We start from the raw sequence: 7,076 nt of genomic DNA on the forward strand, positions 1-7,076 counted from the left end.
GTTGATGCTCTTTATAGATCTATTTATCAGAAGAGATAAATAAATAAAAATGAACAAACACATATCATCTGTACTGAGAGGCAGTGATGGAAATTGAATGTATTTGTACAGTACATGTGTGTTTGTGTGTAGGGGCAATGAGTTGGCAAATGCATTAAATAGCATGTGATACATGCCAGTATACAGTATCAAGCCTGACCAGTTGGACCCGTTGTGAACTTCATTCATACTGCACTGTCCTCTAATGAGTGGCTGCAAGGAGGCATCAGACAGGCAGATCAGACTGAGGCTGCTCCCTGCTGGCCACCGTACTGCAGTGCAGCACAACTCAAAGTGTGGTTGAAATGGATCTGACAACTTCTTCTTACTACAACTACTAATAATAATTATAATGCACATGAAAAACATACAGATACACACAACATACACTGTACACATGGTCATATATGCACAAATACATTCATACCCTACACTCACCTGCTACTTTATTTGGCACACCTACAGTAGCTAAAACTAAACCAGTCTAATACAACAAATCTGCAATAAATCCTACCTTCATGAATGTTATAATGTTCAGTTTTTATTAATCTCTTTTAGAGAGGGGTTGATTTATTTTTTTATAATATTATGTCAATATCTTATAATTCATAGAGTATAAAGGGGATGGACAAAGTATTAGAAATACTTCAAAGTACAACCCCATAAAGTTCAACAGCTCCACAAACTAAAGCCTCCAAAATGACCATAAATCATAAATCAACTGCTCTCTAAAACATTATAACCTTCATGACGGTTGGATTTATGGGCTGTTGTATAATACTGTATTAGTTTAATCTAGGTACCCAATAAACTGGCAAATGAGTGTATATTTCATAGTGAATTTGCACTTTCTTTTTCTTTATACTCCTAATCTACCTCACTGCATTTTTAAAATGTGTAAAACTTCAACAACTTTGCACACTTGTCTAATGTATATCTATCTATCTATCTATCTATCTATCTATCTATCTATCTATCTATCTATCTATCTATCTATCTATCTATATCCTCACATATACTTCCACACATGCATACATCGTGTTCTTTTAGGTATTTTATTTAAGACTACAACAGAAGGACAAAACTCCTGCCAAAGTGCATCTTCCTAATGACAATGAAACCCGTGAGATACAAGCATGTGTGCATCAATTTGCAGGAAAAAAAGTGTTGCATTGGTTTCCATCATGTTGCCACATTCTTTCCCACACAGTATTTACTATGTATCAGTCAAGCACTGCATGAGCAAACATGCTCTAATTTAGTTAACCTTTTACTCCTGACAAATCAAATGAAGGAAATGTCATCTTGCATACCACAAAAATGTTGGGAGACAAAAAGATGATCATTTGTTATGTTCTGAGTTTAGTTATGTACAAAGCTCTGGTGGTGGAGACCTGTGATGACCCCTGCCTAACCTACCTGAAGTGTATTGATGTTGGTGTGGTAATGCGTTATTGTTTTATTCTTGTGTGTCCATAAAGGTATCTGGGAGAATGTGGGTGTGGCAGCTAACCTAATGCTCTCATAGAGTAAAAGAACAACTCCCAGCATTGGTCATGCTCTCGCTCTCACCTTGACTCATCCCAGCCAGCAGCTGCAGGCTTTTGCTTTTAGTTTGACTTTAGTTTTGTTTTTACTCCACAACACCTTACACTTCTTTGTTCATGGATTCACACCTACATTACTAATGTTACTGACTGACACACTCTATATTTGTAATTATTTCTTCAGTTGTTTACTTTATTATAATAAATATCCTTAATTTACTGCCATCAAAGAATTTGTTTTGCTGCCTGACCTTAATCCTAACCTCGAAAGCATTCCTCTGAAAGGTTTGTGTATGGAGTGTTACAGTAGACATTACATAATATAATAGTTGCCCACACAGGCTGCATTATCCACTCTTTACACATTTTATTTGCATATGGCAGCATGAGTCAGTACATCTATCAGCAGCTTATGTAGACTTGTGATTTACAAGTTTAGACTGGTCTGTTCAATGAAAACTAACTAAACAAGGAACACCACAGATTTGAATTTGAATTGCAATTCATTCAATTCAATTCAATTGTTGTTTTGTTGTTGTACATACTGTACCGGACTGAAATATTGTCCAATACAATTTCAATAAAAATAATTTAGTAAAAAGGGATTTTAATCATGTATTGGGTTTTGTTTTCCATTACATCTTATTTAACAGTTGAAGGCCAAAGTTTTATTTACATTTTACATTACATTTTGTCATTTGGCAGATGACTTTATCCAAAGTGGCAAAGTGGCAAAACAATCAAGCATTAGAGGAAAGTGACTCTAAAAGAGCTGTGGTGCAAATTCTCAAGTAGCTGACCAGGTACAAATACAATAAGAAAGAGCGTTAGACAGAAGTAATACAAAAAAATCAAAGTAATGTATGACTGGAAGTAGATAAGTGCATAAGAAATACCATAAACAACAAGAAAGTATTGCAACAATAAAAAGTGTCAAGGTGTTCAGAGCTGAGTTTTCAGGTGTTTCTTGAACACACCAAGGTAGTGCTTCATCAATAAAAAAGATTTATTGTTATGACACCAAGCAAGTTGTTTAGCTTTGGAAAAGAGTTACTTATAGTACCAATAGTTAGATATTACCTTGCACTTGCTGTAAAGACAGCACATCAGACTCCCTTTAATCTGATGCCCTAAATGAAAGTGTTTCTATCAGACCAACAGGGGGAGACATTTTCCTGGGTGCTGTTTTATTCTTGCAGTGAATGACCGATTTCAAAGCAACTTTCTGGCCTCTGTTTGATCGGAGTACTTGACCATTAAGAATGTATGAACCTGACTCTTCACATCAATCTTTGTGCTGCAGTTTTGAAAAATAGCAAGGTGCAGGCTGAGCTCAGCACCCACACTAGCATAGATGAATCCAGTGTCTTATTTTAATTGTGATAAACCCTGAAGGCTCAAAGAAAGTTGGTGTTTGTAGTTTACTAAAGCTTTGTAAGTTAGAGTACTTGTCTGAAGAAGGCAGGAGGGGGGTTTATCAGTGTGTGGAAAAACCACAGTGAGCTTTTTGGGGCCAAATGAGCCTCACTTCTCTGCGGGTGAGAGTACAGCTGGAGAGATTATCCCATCCAACACGCGTCATCAATGTCGCCTCACAACAGGGCTCCAGTTGCTCTGTATGTGTTGTGTGTGTGTTTGTGTGTGTAACAGCGTATTCAATAATCGGCCCGGTTGGAGACGGCGGGTCGTGCGGCTGTAAGCCGACCTGGAATTTTCTCAATAAAGGTCTAATCTTTACGGGAAGCTGTACAATGCTGGAAAGGAGTTTCTCTCTTTTTGTCCCCCCCCCCCCCCCCACTCTCTTTAATCAATTCACCTACACACTCACACCATCCAACCTCTCAATCACACTGATCATACACTCACTATTTTACTCCTTTCTTTTATGTGTGTGTGTATTGTCTATCTGAGTGACCTTGAGTTGATCTACTAGGGGTCACGTATGCTACACTCAATCATCAAAACTATGTGGACATTGGGGCATTACACTCATACGAGCTTTATGAACATCTCGCCCCAAAACCTGCTATTACAGCCTTCAGTCTTCTGGGGAGGTTTTCCACAAGATTTTGGAACATGGCTGCAGGTATTTGCTCCCATTCGGCCACAAGCATATTAGTGAGGTTGACCGCTAATAAGGCCTGGCTCACAGTCGGCGTTTCAGTTCATCCCAAAGGTGACGGATGGGGTTGAGGTCAGGAATCAGTGCAGGCCAGTCAAGTTCTTCCACACTAAACTGAGGAAAATCATTTATTTTCGGGCCTCGCTGTGGGCACAGAGGCATGCTGAAACAGAAAACTGTTGCCACAAAGTTGGAAACAGACTAATGTATAATAATTGTGTGCTGTAGCACCAACATTTCCCCTACAGCAAGAGTTTTATGTTTTCCTTGTTATTGCGAAAGTTGGACGAGAAGATTAATACCACTCTATGAAGCTACAGCCAGGAGATGATTAGCTTACTTTAGCTTAGCTTAGCATAAAGATTGGAAACAGGGGGGAAAAACTAGCCTAGCTCTGTACAAAAATCTAAAATCTGCCTATCAGTAACACATTATAGCTTGTGTGTTTATCTTTGGCCCCTTGGGAGCAGCGGAAGTTGTGAAAATCTATCATATCACCTTTTAAGTTGTTGAACTTGTTAGCAACAATTGCTTATTTACACATCCAGCAGTCACAGAGCAACGTCATTATTCATTTGGAGTCTTGTTTCTGTCCACCTAATGAATGTAAGTCCAATATTCACTCTCTTATAGCTGTTTTTGGGACAAACTCCTGAAAGAAATATGTGTCTTTAGCATGCTCCACTATGTTCACCAGCTAGTCGCTAACTGTGTCTAACGGTGTCAGTTTGGTGATAAGCAGGTGGTGTACAGTTGGTTTTTAGAGCTTTTTCTCAAAAACAGTTGTCTGCTGTGGCCGAAAGCGACGCTACGAGAGCAGTGAGTGTGAACAATAGTAAAATTGCAGCCGGACAGCTAAACAATGAGCTGAAACGTGCTGTAAAACTCCATAAAGCTGAGCGGAGTTGCTCAGTCAAGTGATAATTTTCTGGAGGTTAATCACTATGAGTGACGCCTCTCACATTACACACTGTCATTTCATACATTGTTATGAAAAATATATGTTATAGTAGCTTTATATATATAAATGACCAGTTATGGTCAGCTGTGTTTGGAGTTTTGTGTGTGACTATTTATTGGTTGGGTGTAATGAAGTATTGCTGTCACCACGAGGTTGCTAAGCAAGCGACTCCAGTTAATCACTGCATCCAGCCAAGAAATAGTCCCACAGATAAACACCCATAGAATCATAAATTGTTCTTTTAAAGTTTGTTTTTGTATTGATTAAAGAAGATATAAGGTATTGATTAATGAATATTTTGTTTCCATTAGACAATACCAGGCTAGCTGTTCTAGTCTTTATGCTAAGCTAAGCTAATTAGCTACTTTACAAGTGGATCCACATACTTTTGGCCATATAGTGCATTTAATGTGGTTGTCTGTGAGGGAGAGGGTTAGTGGTGCTCATCAGGTTGGGTTTGATCTCACTCACTCATCAAGACCCAATTAGAATCTATTAGACCCACACACACACATATGCACACAGTCCTCCAGATAAGGCTTGTCTGTAACTATTGTTGCAAAGTGGAGAATGCAGCTGTTGTGCAAAGTACAAGATCAGAACGTGACACAAAACGCTACATCACAGCCAATTTCTGTAAGCAATCTTATTTGTGTCACATGAGAGAGAAAGAGAAAGAGGAGGAAAGCAAGAGAGAGAAACTGAGAGTTTGGGAAATGTTACACTGTGTTACAGATTGACATTACGCACACATCATACAATCTGACATCATAAATCCAGTTCAGCAGCAGATATAATAGTAACATGATCTACATTTTCCTCCTTTCTCAGTTTTCCTTGTGGTTTATTATGGTTTGATTGGACCCACTTGTTGCAGGTGAATGGATACACGGCCCTGACTCTTTGTGTGTCATTGTCAGGCATTTGGAGTATCAGCGGAGTGTTTTCCTGGGAATCTCCGCTCTCTGTGTCTCAGGTCTCTCTGTCTATTGTGTTGCAACCAGGGCAGGGTCTGAGCTGCTTATTGTGGGAAGAGTTTGCTTTTGTTTACACCCTGTGAAAAGGCTGCATGTGCACGTCTGCAAGTGTGTGTGTGTAAACTAAAAGTTCATGAAGCCATCATTAAAGGATAATTCCTGTTTATTACAATTTGGCTCATAGTTTCATAGTTTTGTTAGTTTTCACATGCCACAGTAGGAAAAGCACAGGTGTAAATAATAAAAATTCCATTTAACTGCTTCAGTTTCCTGATACTAAACATCAAAATCACAGTTTTACTACCTGATAAACTTTGTACCTTTATCAGTGATCGCATACTGCGACAATAGGTGGAAATAGAAACTCAAACTAATAAAACCATCATAATTTTTTTTAACAATCCTGCACCTCCCATCAAATAAAAACTACCTTTATCTCTTTCACTGATATCCCACTGGTTAGTTGATGATTCCTCCATTACAGGAAACCAACAGGAAATATACACTCCAAACTCCTCCTATGTCATGTTGCTGTGACTTTAACACTGATAGGAAACCAGTGATATCTTCATGAAATGCAGTCTTGCTGCAATATAGATTTTTTTTTTTATCTTATCAGAGAAAATTTCCTAAGCTTTCTTTGGACCAGAAGAGTTTGGTGATGTGACTATACTCAAACAGTGTTACAGTTGGCCTATAACATTATACTGCACCAATATAACAGACTAAACACAACCATAGACTGTAAAAAAAATAATGGCCACAGCCACCATGACGTCACTCATTAGTTTGTGTACTCCTGTTTTGAAGCCTTGAATTTGCATTTTGACCGTCGCCATCTTGGATTTTTGGAGCCAGAAGTGACCATATTTGGATGACAGGGTGGAACTGACCCTAAAGCTAGCTGCTAGCTTGGTTAGCGTGGTGCATTTACCGTCTATGGTGAACTGTTATAATGCTAAAGCAAAAAACAGGCTTAAAACCATTAAATCAAAATGTACTTACTGGAAAAACTGAACATCTGACTCCTTAGAGGGTCTTTTAATACAACCAAACACTTTTTTGTAAAAAAACAAAATGTTTTACAGTTAACTTTCATGAACTGAAAACACACTGAAATAGCGACAGCTACAACTATGCCTATACTCTGTGAATCTGGAGTTACGCAATGGTTATGTTACCTAACCAAGGTTGTTGTCGTGGCAGCGACTTGCTTGTGACAGCACCCATCTGTCACTCAAAGCGGCCACGCCCTTAATTATGCATAACTTTAAGCCTTAATAAAATTTAATCAGGTGAGTTATATAAAAATTCACCATCCATACAGTTGTCATGAAAGGGGAAATTAGCTATAGAGACCAAAACCGTTTTTTGTACCAGACTGTAAACATGTTTATTTCTGCTGTAAATTTGGGCATTTTAACATGGGG

This window comes from Thunnus albacares, chromosome 3 (assembly GCF_914725855.1).
Source record: "Thunnus albacares chromosome 3, fThuAlb1.1, whole genome shotgun sequence".
NCBI lineage: Eukaryota > Metazoa > Chordata > Actinopteri > Scombriformes > Scombridae > Thunnus > Thunnus albacares.